This window comes from Mus musculus, chromosome 5 (genome assembly GCF_000001635.26).
Source record: "Mus musculus strain C57BL/6J chromosome 5, GRCm38.p6 C57BL/6J".
Classification (NCBI taxonomy): domain Eukaryota; kingdom Metazoa; phylum Chordata; class Mammalia; order Rodentia; family Muridae; genus Mus; species Mus musculus.
In genome coordinates, this window is record NC_000071.6 from 110979577 (window position 1) to 110995934 (window position 16358).

At 44.5% G+C, this 16358-nt stretch overlaps 1 protein-coding gene across 6 annotated transcripts in view; it reads left to right on the forward strand.

The window, feature by feature from the left end:
• The window catches only part of Ttc28 (tetratricopeptide repeat domain 28), a 409996-nt gene that overhangs the window by 99792 nt on the left and 293846 nt on the right, over positions 1-16358 (forward strand). The gene's annotated exons all lie outside the window — the stretch shown is intronic.

Sequence of the window (16358 nt, forward strand, 5' to 3'; positions counted from 1 at the left end):
CGCCCGCCCCGCTTAGGCCCGCAGGTGGGCGTCGGAGCGCCCCCTGCCCCGCGGGGACCGGCGTCCCGGCCGCTGGCAGCCGCTTCCCCTGGGCCCCGCTGGGGGGCGGGCAGCCCCGGAGCGAGCGCCGAGCGGCTCCCCGCGACGGCCGAGCCTCGGGCGCCGGGGCTGCGGCGGGGAGGCTGCGGGGACCTGCGGCCGCGTGGGCGAGTGCGGGCGCGCCGGCCATTGTGCGCCGCGTGTGTGCATCGATCGTGGGCAAGGGGGAGGGGGTACTTTGCTTTTTGCAAGATTATTTCCTAATATGGCTCCTTTGTTGAGAACCGGAGGAAAAAACATGCAGTGGTTCTATCAAAATAAATTGCTATTGGTCCCCGAAATAACGTTTCTAAATGTGGGACCGGTCCCTTCCTTGGGACACCGAGGGAGAAAGACAGCTTTCTTCAAGTTCTTGGCAGCCCGTGTTTTTGGCCAGGGTTCTCCTTTGCAAACTTGCCTGACTGCCACTCTTAGGTTAACCCAGCGGTTTACGGCATAGCGGGACTTTCCCTTCAATACCTCATTTGGCCATGGTTTTTATTGACATTCTTCTGAAGGAAAACACAGCGAGCTGAATGTGCCGTGCCCCTCCCCAGCCGTGACCTGTCTCTGCTAGCAGCTGTCTGGTGTTTCACTCAACTAGCTAAACTGGTTCTTTCTTTGTGCCGTGATGTGAGATGTCGGGTTTGACATCAGAACTGAAATAGAAATCATGTGTGAAGTACTGAGACGACACGGCGCTGGCTTGACTGCCAGGGAGCCGAGGAAACCGCGCTTCATTATAGGCCGGCGAATGCAAAGGTTTTCTTTGGTATCTAATTGATTCGATTTTATCCAGTGGCAGTTGTTTCTACCTCAGCCCAAAGCCACAATCACTCACATATTTGTTCGGTTCTCATCATAGGGCTTCCTTCAATGAGACTGATATAAAAGTGTATGCTGCCCCCTCCTCCCATGAGAACACAGGAAAACCCCATATAATCAAACATCTTAAACAGATGCTGCATAGACCTACAATCTTCTACATTTGTGCAATCATCAAGAGTAGTTTAGAGATCTCTGCAAACAGTGCATCCACAAATGCCTGCTTTTTCTATTTTACTCAACATGTAGTAACTCATACGGTTATGTCACTGAAAACCCCTCTGGGCACTGGGATTGCTCGAACCACGGAAGTATTATTCTTGGCAGCCAGGTGGATTTCTGGACTCTGGAAGATTCTGTTTCAAGTGTTAAGATTCACTGCAGTATTTACTCATGCCGTGACGTTTAGATGGCTATACCAGAGATTGTGTCTATTTTCTGTATTCACAGTCACAAGGCATCATGGTATGAGGATCCAGATATCAGTCTGGAGAGCTCATAGAGGCCGAGCTGTCCGACTGTGTGTGATTATTTGTTGGTGGCTTGAGAGCAGTTCTTGTACACTGAACGTGAAAGCTACTCTGGGAAAGATGCTATTCACTCCAGCAGGCATCACCGAGCCTTCAGCAGACTCCGTTTATTTTCTTAGTCATTCCAGAATACTCAAATGATCATACATACCACTGCCACGATCTCTGGCTGCGTCTGTTAACACATTTGTGGTGGTATAGTCACACGTCAGGTGGTTTACCAAACGGATCCATACAGACTATTCACACCCCACATAGAGAGTGGTGCTGTACTGTGTGGTCTGAATGGAGCTAGGGAGAACACCCACAAATTGTACTGCCCAACTGGACTTTAGGGCTGGGGCTGATTGGTGGCTGGGTATCTTGAGGGTCTTGTCCGCCACTTCTAGTTTGGGCTTTTTTGAATTCTGGGTTTCTGGGTTCACTGGTAACTGAGTAACTATCATTTCCTGATTTCTTTGTTTCTAACTGAACATGGAACTGGGGGCACATTGACTGAAGGGGAATTATCTCCTCCGATTTACACTATTAATTTGATAGATTAAATACTCAAGACAAAGTTTATGAATGTGTGAGTATGCAGTATTCTACTAGGGTCTGATTATCTTCTCACAAAGGAGCCTCCCAACATGGTTCATCAGGTCCACGCCAGGCCATGCCATGTCACTCCAACCTACACCACAGGCCAGGATGAGTCTCAGTGGGACTTCCAAACCTAATAGATCTCTCACTGAGAGTTGAGCAGTTTTCCCCAAAGCAAGATGCATAGGTCCACTTATCTCCAGACTCATCACATTTTATGTATTAAATACAAGCAGGTTTTTCTTTGCCGGTCACACTCTAATTAATTGTCTTAATTAAAAATGTAGGATTCTGAATAGTTGCTCTGGCTTTGTGGCTGAAATGATATTTTACATCATTCAGGTAGCACCCAGCATTTTTTTTTTTTTAGGCACCTGCTGTGTGCCAGGCACCTCTGTTTAGTCTGCATTTGTTCAGTTCTTATCTAGTAAGGAAAGGGTGTGTTACTTGAATTTCACAAATAAGGGGACTGGTGTAGAAAAGGGATTCGACTCACTGGGGTGACAGTGTGTGTGTGTGTGTGTGTGTGTGTGTGTGTGTGTGTGTGTGTTTGTGTGTGTGTGTATGTGTGTGTGTGGTGTCAGATCAGGATGGAGGCAGGTCTTACTTGAATTTTCCTCTTCCACTTCAAGGACCATTACCAGGATGCTGCCTCCATCCCTCACCCCCTCCCTCTTGGAGGAGCACAGAGATTTAAGCTACCTGGGAATTGTAAGCATTTACAGTCTCTGCCACAGACTATAAATAGATTCTGGCTTTTGGGGCTGACTTCATTTTGTTGGCTGGGATCTTTTCTTTCTCCTTGTAAATTTAGGTGTTTATCTGGCCTCTTTGTAGAGTTGTAGCTCCTTAAGTTCAGGGACCATATCTCTTTTGTTTTCAAGAATAATGCAGTTGCTCAAAAAGTGCTTATTTTATGTAAGAGTAAGTAGCTCCCGCTGTGTCCTTACACTCTATTCTTCAGTCCATTCCTAGGTTTGACTCTGGTGGCTTATTTAAGTGCCCCAGAATATCTTGTCATTGGCTTCCAACCTTTACAGACAACATCAGAAAGGGGGCAGCCATTCTCCACAAAATCTCCCTGGTAGTCATGATTAAGACAGACACGTTTAAGATGAGGTACCAGGCTTAGTACCTGAACTCGCTCCAGTATTGTGCTTGCTTGGTTTATGCAACCTAATTGGCCTTGCAGAATGCCCTGTGCCCTGTTCTTATTTATTTATTTATTTATTTATTTATTTATTTATTTATTATTGTTTTTATCTTGTATTTGCCGAGGTGATAGTAATCAAAATGCCAGTCTCGGAGGAATATGTTTATTTACCACTCTGAAGAGATTTCTGCTTTCCAAATCCAAGGATTAGTGTTAGATAGCACTGTGTCAATAAGACTCCAGCATGAAGGTCGGGAAGCCCCTCTGATTGCATTTCTCCATTGCTTGTCTAATGTTATTTTACTGTTCATGCATGATAAACGATTATTAATAGGAATGTGTCACATAAGCTACATTAATTATGTAATTTGAGAGTCTTATGATGTGTTTATCTTGTTATAGTCGGCACCTTAATAAAATACGAATCTGGCTTTACTTATCTGGTTTATTTAAGCACACAGAGTAATGAGCTTCATTGTGACATTTCCGTTCCTCTTCTGGTATGTTGTTCTTATTTGCTTTCTCCTCTGCCTTCTTCCAGTCAGTACCTTGCTTCTTAGGACTTCTCTGAAGGGGCTCCCCTGGAAAGCTCGTGGGAAGGATCACACCCTGTAGATCTGTGTCTTGCAACGACATAACTTTTATAAGAATATGTCACAGACCCTTCCCTACTCTTTCTCTGTGATGAAATATTTAATTTTGGAGTATAATGTTAATTTCAAATTTTAATGCAGTCATGCTTTATACTTAGTGTTTTAGCATTTATTACCTAGTGCGATCTTTTGAGTGGGCATGGCCCCATCGATTAGTCTGTTTGAATACTTGGCCCACAGGGAGTGTCGCTATTAGGAGGCGTGGCCTTGTTGTAGTGGGTATGGTCTTTTTGGATGAAGTGTGTCACTCTGGGGGTGGCCTTTGAGACCCCTCTCCTAGCTGCCTGAGAGAGTCAGTCTTCTAGTGGTCTTCAGATCAGGATGTAGCATTCACAGGTCCTTTGCCAGCACCATGTCTGCCTGTATGCTGCCATGCTCCCCGCCATGATGATTATGGGCTGGACCTCTGAAAAATTTAAATCAGCCCCAGTTAAATGTTTTCCTTTGTAAAAGTTGCCACAGTCCTGGTGTCTCTTCCTAGTCACTTCTGAATTCTTTACAGTTGCTATCACGGCTATTCATCTTGGGACCCGACTTGTTTAGTGGTGTCAGGTCACGTTGGAATCTCCTGTGGATCTCCTTTCATGGTCCCTGCAGCCTGGAGACCCAGGCTCTGATGCTGGCAGCTCCCTTGACTTGTGTTCCTGGGAGTCATCCAATCTCTTATGTCTGTCCTCATAGAGTTTATCACCCTGGATCTATTGTAAATGGCATCCTAATGATTTTCCTTTTTGTAGCCTCTTTTCTCTGTGGTTTCTTCTTCATATCCCTTTCAAGTAATTGCCGATAAGACAAATATATGCTTACAGTACAGGCCTTGTTAAAGTCCTGACCTCCATCCATGCTCTGGGGGAGGCTGGCGGTGGAGTAAGCACGTCCTGAGCCAGGCAGGGTCAGGATAAAACAGAAGACATGGTATGGCTTGTCACTTGCTCTCTTCCTCACCCAGAGGCCACCGGGGTTCTTAGTGGTGCCCATTCATCATTCACACAAGTTCACCCTCATCGTATTGTATGGAACTGAAGCTTCTACCATACAGCTGCAACTTGGAATTAGACTTACTAAAAAAGGAGAACCTGGAAACAAATGGCTGTACTGTGAATTCCCTACTGATGAGCACACTCTTAAGCTGGACAGTGGTGAGGATCCAGCTGTGCTGCAGAGCAGCTCTGTGATGGGTGGTGATGGGTGGCGGGGGTGGGGGTGGGGGGGGCAGTGTCTTGGTTATGTCAGTGGGAATGGCACCTGGCTCCTACAAGAATACTTGGCATGCAGCATGTCCTCACTGCAATTTCACTGCAGTACAACCACACCCTGCAGTCTCGCTGGATATCACTCACTAGTTTCTATCCTATGTCTAGAATTTCCTTCCTGCTTCTCCTGTTCCCCCCTCCTCTCTCTGCCCCTCCTATCCCCCAACTCCCCTTGCTCCTCCTCCCATTCCCCATCCTCCTGTTCTTCCTCCTCCTCCTCCTCCTTCTGCTTCTCTTCCTCCTCTTTTATTTGTTTCTTTTTGAGATAGGTTCTCATTTGCTGGCCTGGACCTTACAGAGCTCCACCTGCCTCTGCCTGATGAGTTTCCTCACATTAACTCATCCTGATCCTGTCTTTGGTTTTATTGTGGAGTGTGCCTTCCCTTTGGCAGTTCTGTTGCTGGGCATCATGGGCCATGCCTTCCTTTGACCACGTTCCTGTAAACCACAGTGCTGGCTCAGTGCTTCAGTTCCCACTGGGTCCATCTCCGAGACGGGTAGGCAGTGAGGAAGAGCCAAGTGAATGAATGCTTGAATGAATGAATGCACTTATGGATGGCTTGGTAAGATTCTTGGACTTGCTAGCTACAGGGAGTGCCTAGTTTACAAGATTACCTCTGTGCGCTTTTGAACCTTCTGAGAATGCCGTATTGCCTAGAACCCAGTCTAAGTCATTAAAAGGATAATCTGAACAGCACACCTATTAAAAGTACAGTCACGCCCATGGGACGGCGGCTTCACACTGTTGTGCATGCGGTAAGTGTCTCTGTGACACACTCTGCTGATGAACAGTCTTATCTCACATGAACTTCACCTCGCTTGGGGGAGGAAAAAACATTGTGACACATTTAACGCTGATCACAAGATATCGGCCTATCAGTGCCATGAATGTGAACTTCCATATTAAACCTTTATTCTCTTCAGCCCCTGGTATTTTGCTTTGTGTGGTGTGTGTGCACATGTCTGTGTGGGTGTGTATGTGTGATGCATGCAGAGGCATACATCTGGTATCTTTCTCAATCACTGCTTCCTTAGGTTTTAATGCTCTATTAGCATATGTTAACTATTCATAGCAGTGAGCTTCATTGTTGCACCTTCTTGTGTGTGTGTGTGTGTGTGTAATGTGTTTCAACTGTATCCTTCCTTGCCCCCTTTCCTTACCTGTCTCCCTTCAACTTCTGACAATCCCTTTCCTCTTCCCATCTGCTCCTCCTCTCTGTTTGTGTCTGCCATTTTTGTGTGTTTGACCCACAGAGTCTCATTAGATTGTTTCAGTCAACATGTACATGAGAGTCATGTCTCTACCCTTGTCTTAGTCAGGGTTTCTATTCCTGCACAAACATCATGACCAAGAAGCAGTTGGGGAGGAAAGGGTTTATTCGGCTTACACTTCCATACTGCTGTTCATCACCAAAGGACTGGAACTCAAGCAGGTCAGGAAGCAGGAGCTGATGCAGAGGCCATGGAGGGATGTTCTTTACTGGCTTGCCTCCCCTGGCTTGCTCAGCCTGCTCTCTTATAGAACCAAGACTACCAGCCCAGAGATGGTCCCACCCACAAGGGGCCTTTCCCCCTTGATCACTAATTGAGAAAATGCCTTACAGCGGATCTCGTGGCGGCATCTCCCCAACTGAAGCTCCTTTCTCTGTGATAACTCCAGCCAGTGTCTAGTTGACACAAAACCAGCCAGTACAACCCTCAACCCTTAATTGTATTTAAATCCTCAGGGAGAGGTGAGGCCCTTGAGCTTTGCCCCTCTATGACAAGATGTTTGCAGACCCATTCTTTCATGGATTAGGATAGACTGATTGGCCTACAAGCTTTTGGGGTTTAACCATCCCTGGGGTTACTGCCGTGCATGCAATTATTTAGCTTAGAGGTCAGTGCAGGGGTCTTGAACTCAGGTCCCCATTCTTGGTGCCATACACACTTGACCCCATTGAGCTATCTTCCCAACTACAGTCCTTGACCCACTGAGCTATCTCCCCAACCCCAGCCCTCAACGTCTTTGATTGTGTATACTCGGTAGGAAGTGGACACTGACACAAGATTTTGGAGTGTTGGAACACTTGGGGATAGTTTTACAGGCTCTATAGAGATGAGGAAGTCTGTGTGGGCACTTCTGTTCAGGAGGAGCTGGTAAGTATGCCAGTATGAGAGGCTACAGGGTTTAGCTGACCCAGCTTGAAGAAAGGGCACCAGGAGCCTCTTTTCCTTTTGCTAGTCAGTTACCATGATGGTGTGCTATGGAGAATACGGAAGGAGCAGAGAGGAGCCTGGAGTTCTGGCTGGCCCTGTCAGCTCCGGCTTCTGCAGCGAATGCATGTGTTGTTAATAACAGTGCCTGCCTCAGCAGTTAAGAGTTCTCTCTTGTTGTGCTAAAACCATGTTGTTTTATTGAAAACTCAAAATCATTTCATTTAACCCACATTTTCAGGATTCATGGGGCGCATTTGTCCTGCTCTTTTCTCACCCCCTGTAAGGGTTCAGCAGCTAAGAATTTTCACATTCTCACATGGCTGAGCTCTGTAGCTTGGTCCACTTCTGGCATCTTTTGTCCTTTTGATTAGTCTATTAGTATTCTTTGTGATTTTTCAACCCTGTGTCCTTTTTGCACATAGTTTAAGGAAAACTATAAAATCGCATCCTTTACCATACCTTTCTCTAGAAATAAACAGCACACAAACTAACTTTAGCAACACTTGCTACCTGGTGATAGGTACCTCACGATCTGAAGTTTTATTTAGTACATATCTGATTCTGTAAGCCTGTGTCACAAATACTCCAGTGCGTTCAGCAATACTGGTGATGTTTCTGATTTACATCACACGGGCTGAGACTTGTAGATGTACGTATATTATTAAGACATGGCCAAGTTGTGGGACAGCTCACATCTGGAGGATCAGCCAAGAGGAAGCAGGGACAGCTCACATCTGGAGGACCAGCCCAGAGGAAGCGGGAGCCAGAAGGCCATTGTGGAAACTCACCGAGTCTGGATACATCCTCTCCAAACACTCAATCTTCAGATTTGAGTAAACCTGGAAAGGTGGTGGATGTGAGAAAACCACAGAGAAGCTTGTTGGATACCCTAGACTTTATTATAATCCCAAATTTTCTTTTCTTTAATTTATTTTTAATCCCCCTTTTATTAAACATAGATTCTTTTCTCATGCAGTATAATTACTCTCCCTCTGCTCCTCTGACTTCCTCCTCTCCCATTCACAACCGCTTGGTTTCTGTCTCTCATTGGAAAAGAGCAGGCCTCTAGGACATACAACCAAACCTAACAAAGTAGAATATAATAAGATAATAGGAAAACCATTTGTAAATAGTTTTTCATTGATAAATGGTTGCTTATTCTGCTGTGTCTAATGTTTTAAGGAAAGTGAAAACACACCATTTTCCTTTTCTTAATATTTCTAGTCAGTATACAAAATTCTGGGTCATATCGTGACACCTTCATAGATAAATTTCTGTGTTCACTGTTCTTAGTCCACACTCCCACCTACTGATTCTCCTCTCCCTCAAAGAGTTTCATTTTGGCCTTCGTGGCATACAGAACTTAGGTTCTGTATATAAGAGAAAACATTTAGTTCTCTGTCTTTCTCTTGTCTGCTTTGTTTGCACTTAACATGGTGATCTCCAGTTCTGATAAATTTCCTGTGAATGAGCCAACCTTATTCTTCCTTATAGCTGTGTATAAGCATCGGTAGGTGGACTGTCTTGGTGGTTATGTATGGCCTTGTTGGAAATAGTTGGTAATAAACATAGATGTGCTGGCATCTGTGGGTCAGGTGGATTCTGGGTACATAGCCAGAAGTATTGTATATGATCACATAAGGGCTATTTTAAAAATTTTCCTCCCTCCCTCTCTCCCTCTTTCCTTGTCTTCCTTCCTTTCTTCCTCTTTCTTTCTTTCTTTCTTTCTTTCTTTCTTTCTTTCTTTCTTTCTTTCTTTCTTTCTTTCCTTCCTTCCTTCCTTCCTTCCTTCCTTCTTCTTTCCTTCTTTCCTTCTCTCTCTCTCTCTCTCTCTTGACCTTGTGTCTACAGAGGCCAGAGAACAATTTGTGGGAGTTGGTTCTCTTCTTCCATCCTGTAGGTGGGTCCTGGGCACTGAACTCAAGCCATCAGGGACAGTTACAAATGCCTTTAATCACTGAGCCTTCTCAACTAGGTAGTTCTAATTTTAGTTTTTCAAAATGTGCTTATGCGCTTGGATGTTTTCTTGCTTGTATGTACATGTGCCCCTCACCCGGTGTCTTCTGCAGATCATGATGTAGGATTCCCTAGAACTAGAGTTATGGACACTGTGAGCTGCTGCGTGGGAAGAGCACCAGGCCCTACTGGCTCTCTTAGCCACGGAACCATCTCTCCAGGCTCTACTTTTAGTTATCTTGGGGTGTCTCTGTATTGATTCCCACCGAATGCCTTCCAGTCCACATCTCCACCATCCATGTGTGAGGATTTCTGTACCCACATCCTCACTGGAATTCTCAGTCCCTCATTTTCTCTATTCTTCCCGGGGAAGGATGGACTTTGCTGTTCCACAGTGGTTAAGGGCATTGTACATACTTTCAAATACTTCTTGGCTAGTTCTTCTGGAGACTGCGTGTTCACTCAGGATTTGATTCTTTTGGTATTTATTTTTTAGTTATTTGTAGGCTCTAGATGCCCAGTATATGACTGGCAAAGAATCTCTCCTCACTGATCATGTCATGATGTGGAATGGCACTGTCAGCTTCTGATACTGTTAGCTCTTAGAGTCCTTCTCTGAAGGCCCTTGCTGATTCTGTATCTTGAACTTTTTTCCCTGTAAGTTTCAGGCATTTCTCTGAGACCTTTGATCTACTTTGAGTTGAGTTTTGTGTGGGATGTGAGATAAGGGTCTATTGTGATTTGTCATATGTGGACATCCAGCATTCCCAGCGCCATTGCTGAAAAGGCTGTCTTTCCCCCACAAATGTCTTTTGTATCTTGGTAAATATCAGGTGGCTGTAAGTTCCTTTTATTTCTATCCTGTCCTACTGGTGTGTGTGTGTGTGGCTCCTGTGCCTGTGTGATGCTTGCCACTGTCGCTGTAGTGTAAATGAGTTCCAGTCGGCTGTCCCTACTGGTTACTGTTGCTGTAGTGTAACTGAGGTTGGGTCTGAGGTCCCTGCTGGTTACTGTTGCTGTAGTGTAACTGAGTTCCTGTCTGCATTGCCTGCTGGTTACTGTTGCTGTAGTGTAACTGAGTTCCTGTCTGCATTGCCTGCTGGTTACTGTTGCTGTAGTGTAACTGAGTTCCTGTCTGCATTGCCTGCTGGTTACTGTTGCTGTAGTGCAACTGAGGTCTGATCTGCCTTACCTGTGGCCCTGCTCTTTCTGCTTAGTTTCACCCGGGTTACTCTGGGTCTTCATGCTTCCATATGAAGTTTAGGATTGAAAACAATTTTAAATTTAAAAAATTTAAATTGGAAAGTAGACAGAATGTCAGTGTCATTGAGTAAATGAGAACTCCGTCCATATGCTTACCTGGCTAATGTCCTCATTCTGGCAGCAGTGCATTCCCAGCATGCTCCATTTTACCCATGTGTCCATACTGAGAATGCACACACACACCCACAGTTTCAAGATTATCCGAAAAGCTGCAGTTACATGAAGATCCATTATGCTTTGTGGGAGCTGAGTTTGTGGAGTGGAGAGTATCCAGCATAGGTAAGAGAGGAACTGGGGCTGCAGCTTAGCCAGTGGAGTGCTTGCCCAGTGTGCAGGCAGTCCTGGGCCAGGTTTCTAGTGCACTATCAATCTGGCACAGTGACACACACCTGTAATTCTAGCACTTTGAAGGTAGAGGCAGGCGGATTAGGAGTTTAAGGAATCCTGCTCTCTAGAATAGCTGGGGGAGCAGTCTGAGCTACATGAAACCCCTCCCCCCAAAAGTTTTGCTTTCAGTTGAAGAGTCATGATTCTTTCTGTCACCCTATTTCTTTATTTCTTTCTTCTCTTTATGCTTGTGGGTTTTTTTTTTTTTTTTTTTTTTTTTTTTTTTTGGCTGTCCTGTAACTCACTCTGTAAAACAGGCTGGCCTTGAACGCAAAGAGATTTACCTGCCTCTGACTCTCGGGTACCAGGATTAAAGTTGTGAGCCACCTCACTGGGCTGTTATCTCATTATCATATCTGCCCCCAAAGATGCTAGATCAAAGAAAGGAAAGATAAATGAAAATTTATTTCAAAATTATTGTTAATGACTTATTAGTTTCGAGCTGATCTGGGTTGCTTCTGTGTGGTCATCTTGGCTCTTGTTTTGGAGGAGGGCAGGTTTGATGCTGCCAGACAGGTTGATGAGTAAAAGGAGATCGTGTCAGAGGTGATGGCATGAATTCTCCGTGGTCACCATCTCACCGGAGATTGCTGCACTGAGTTTTATTTTATCTGTAATGTCCTTTTGACTTTCCTGGTAACTCAAGCTATAATTTACTATCTGGGAACTCAAGCTGTAATTCATTATCTGCCAACATTTGAAAATTACAGTCATTATATGTGAAAATTTCTAAAAAATGTATTTTATATTTTGTCATAAACAGAGTGCCAAGAATAATCCAACTTACTGATAACTCAGGAATGTGTGCATGGGAATATTTTAGTGTCCTAACACACTAATATGATAGGAAACTGTAAAGAATATAGGGTTATTTGTTCTTATGCTGAATGACCCCAGGTTGATTTTTTTTTCTTTTAAAATCATCATGTGCCTTATGTGTGCACAAGTTTTTCCTTTCCCCTTGTGTTTTCAATATACTGTTGCTTCATAGAGTAACCCATGATCTACTTATCAAACACAGCTGAAAGCCTGGCAGAAGAATGACCCCAAGTACTTGGCAGGTAGAGGCAGAGAGGTCAGGAGGTCAAGATTACCCTCAGTTACTTGAGACTTCTCTCAGAATAAGAGGAAGCGAGTTGGTTTGTGCTTATGATCTTTAGAACTTGAAGCATCTTGTGGGCTTTCTGTGCCAGACTGGCCTGAAGAGTAAGTTTCTGTTACACCACAGAAGCAACAACAAAAAGCGTAAACACTTCAATTAAGAGAACTGATACATGAAAAAATATATATCAGTCCTAAATGTGTTCAAATAGTTCAAAATCTAAGAAAGCCCAGGTGAAAAACAAAAGAAAACGTGTCTTAGGGTTTCTATTGCTGTGATGAAACCAAAAGCAAACTGGGGGGAGAAAGTTAATTCAGCTCACATTTCCATTGCTGTCAGGACAGGGCTCACACAGGCCGGAACCTGGAGGCAGGAGCTGATACGGAGGCCACGGAGGGCGCTGCTTAGGGTTTGCTTCATGGCTTGCTCAGCCTGCCTTCTTATAGAACCCAGGACCATCAGCCCAGGGGTGCCCTCCCCCATCAATTACTAATTAAAAAGTGCCCTATAGGCTTATCTATAGGCCAACATTATGGAGGTATAAGCTAGAGTCACAGAAGATACAGGATCTTCAAGTGACTCTAGTTTGACTAGACTTGACTTCAAGTTGACAGAAAGCCAGCCAGCACACTGCTTGCGTGCAGATGTGGTTGTGTGTGCATACAATCCTAGTATTTTGGAGGAGAAACCAAAAGACTGAGTGGGTTATGTAAGACCATGCCTGAGATCCTATCTTAGTTAGGGTTTCCATTGCTGTGGAGAGACACTATGACCAAGGCAACTCTTATAAAGGACAACATTTAACTGGAGCTGGCTTAGAGTTTCAGAGGTTCAGTCCATCATCATCAAGGAAGGAAGCATGGTGCTGGTAGAGCTGAGAGGGAAACAGGAGGCGACTGTCTCCAAGCAGCAAGGAGCAGGGTCTCAAAGCCCACCCCCACAGTGACACACTTCCTCCAACTAGGGCCCGCCTACTCTAATGAGGCCATACCTACTCCAACAAGGCCACACCTCCTAATAGTGCCACTTTCTCCCTCACTTTTTAAAACCACCACGGATCTCATCTCAAAAAACAAAAACCAAACTCTGGCATTTGTCGTGTTTTTATGCTTTCTTGTTTTAGGTTGTTTTCTAAATATCTTCCAGTAAATTAGCAAATATTACTTTGCAGTGAAAACCAAGAATGCATATATTCAATGTTCATCATGGAGCCAAGCATATTCCAAATGGCATGATAAACATGCCTGTAACGGCATCCTGAGAAACACACCTGTAATGATGTCCTGTTTTCCCTCTTCTGATTTTGTTGTAGTGTTTCTGATGTAGTATTAACACGTCAACAGCATATTCAAGATAAAACTCCTGAAGTGCTTCCTATAGTGGGATTTAACTATAGCCTTGAAAACTCAGGGGCCTGAGACATGAGGAGTGATAGAGCCTAGGGGTGCAAGCCAAGCCTGGAAGTAGCTGAACAATGCTACAAAATATCAACAAAGACAGGGAGCAGAAGGAGGTCCGTGATCCTGAGTCTTCAGAATTAGCATCCCAGGATGTGTGAAGTGACACAAGTTAGCAGTAAACGGTTAAACTAGGCCTGTTGATGTGTACCTGTCACCCCCAACTCCAGGAAACAACTGAGGCAAAAGGATCAATACTCCATGAGACCCCAACTCAGAAAAAAAATCAGTTAACCAATCAACCAACAAATCAATAACATTTCACTTAAGTAAGACTCATGTATTAGTTAAATTAGTTAAATTATGGTTTATGAGTGTGGCAGGTGTCATTTTTTTCCTCAGTTGCCTTGTACCTTATTTTTTTGAGAAGAGTCTCTCACTCAACCTGGAGCCTACTGATTGGCTAGATTGGCTGACCAGTGAACCCCAGGGATCCACCTGTTTCCTAGCCCCTAAAACTAGGACCATAGACGTGCACCACCACGGTTGGCTCCCATGAAGGGGCTGGGAATCCAAGTTCTGCTTCGCACAACTGGACCATTGTTCCAGGCCTACATTTATTTATATTGTGAGAAATATTATTTATTCAAATAATCTTTTCATTCTAGTCTAGGCTTCCCAAACAGCATTTGCAATACTTAGGCTAGAGCAGTTTTAGGAAGGAACTTTCAAACATAACAAGCATGGTGCCGGACAGAAAGCCATGGGTGCTCAGCAATTAGCCTTGGCTCTTACTACTCACCAGAGGGGTTTCTTTATAGTAAAGTAGCTAACAGGGGCGGTATGTCTGAAGTCCCTGAAGATAGATAACATGATGGTATATATATTTTCTTTCAGACATGTTGTTTCTTACTCTCCTCCTCTTCTCTCCTTTTCCCCTCCTCTTCCTACCTCTTCTCCTTCTCTTCCCCTCTTCGTCCCTCCTCCTTTCCTCCTTTTTGCCTCCTCTTCCATCCTCTTCCTGTCCTCTTCCCTCCTCTTTTCCTCCTTTTCCCCTCCTCTTCCATCCTCTTCCCCGTCTTCCTTCCTCTTTCCCTCTTCTTCCCCTTCTCTTCCTCTTCTCTTCACCTACTCTTCACCTCTCTTCCCTTCCCTTCCCCTCTTCTCTCTTCTATTTCATTCTTTAGGAGGCAGGATATCCACGTGTCATCCAGGCTAGCCCTGAAATCCCAGACTCAAGGCATGCCTCTACTTCAGCCTTCCAAGCATCTGGAAGTTCCTGTCTTATAATTTACTTTCCTGAAATTCCATTGTGCTGAAGCTTTAAAAACCCGTATCAAAATGTATATCAAAGTTATATTTGTTTGTTGTTAGTTTTAGTTATCTGCCACTGTGCTGGCGACTAAGTTAACTTTATTTAAGCTAGAGTCATTAGAGAGGAGGAACCCTCAGCTGAGAAAATGCCTCCATAAGGTTGGACTGCAGGCAAGCCTGTAGGACATTTTCTTAATTAATGTGGGTGGGGCCATCTCCCTGGGCTGGTGTTTCCTGGGTGCTACAATAAAGCAGACTGAGCAAGCAATGATGAGCAAGCCAGTAAGCAGCACCCCGCCATGGCCTCTGCATCAGCTGCCTCCAGGGTCCTGCCCTGTGTGAATTTCTGCCCTCACTGCTTCTTCTGATGAACTGTTGTAAGGAACTCTGAGTGAAACAAACCTTTTCCTATGCAGGTTGCTTTGGTTATGTTTTTTCATCACGGCAATAGTAACCCTAACTAGGACAGTCACCCAGAAACTTGCTTAGAAATGGGCTGCATGTTAATCATTTATGTAGTTGGGAGAACTGTGAAATACAAGGATGACAGTCTCTGATGGCCTGGCTGCCTCAGAGGTAGAGGTGAGGCCACTCTGCTGGGGACCTTGGGCAGCTGAGGAGCAGCACTAAGGGTGTCTGCACCTTTACAGACAGGACAAAGCTGCAGTTGGAAGCCAAGATAGGGAGAAGATGTTGATCATAAACTCTACAGCCAGAGAACCCCAGTCATAGGTCAGTGTGGACCAAGAGTCAGGGCAGAGTAAGTGACTGCGCTCAATTAAGGCAGAAAAGTGTGTGAAAAGGAAGCAGTTGATACAAATTCAGAGCCCTCATTTGCAGGTCAACTTTATGAGTGTCCTGTCATTGGTCTGTTTCTGGTGACAGCTGAGGATCCCCAGGACCTTTAATGAATTATGTTATCTTATATAATGTTTACGAAAGAAAGCATTTGAAGTGACGGGGCTGTGACAGAACCAGTGTTTCCCCTACAGAACTGTAACTGGGCAAAGCATCCTTGCTAATTTGCATAGAACTTTATGACTTAATTTTCCAAAGTAAATTTGTAATATTTATTTGCACTGTCTCATACTAGGCTAAGAATGGATCAGGTGAGAGTGTAAAATTTTCTTTAAGATTTATTTTTAATTGTGTGTTGGGTTTGGTCTGTGCACATGAGTGCAGTTGTGATCTCTGGTGCTGGAGTTGCACCTTACATGTGCCTGTGAGGTATTCCCCATGGGTGCTGAGAACTCAACTCAGGTCCTCTGCAAGAGCAGCACCCCTCTTAATTGTTGAGCAATCTCTGTAGCTCCAGAAATGTAAAATTCTTAAAGTTAAATTTTAAAATATTATAAATATATAGGATACAGTGCCATGTTTCAATTCCCAGCACCTACTTGGCAGCTCAAAACTATTTCTAACTCCAGTTCCAGGGGATCCAATGCCATCTCCCGACTTCAGTGGGCCCTGCATGTACAACCATGCTCCACAGTCATGCATGCAAGGCATGCATGTACATACACAGGCATGCATGCTCCACAGGCAAGCATGCAAGGCATGCATGCACATACACAGGCATGCATGCTCCACAGGCATGCATGCAAGCAAAATAACCATAGGGGTAAAATAATAAAATAAAAATAATTAAAAATAAATAAAACATTAC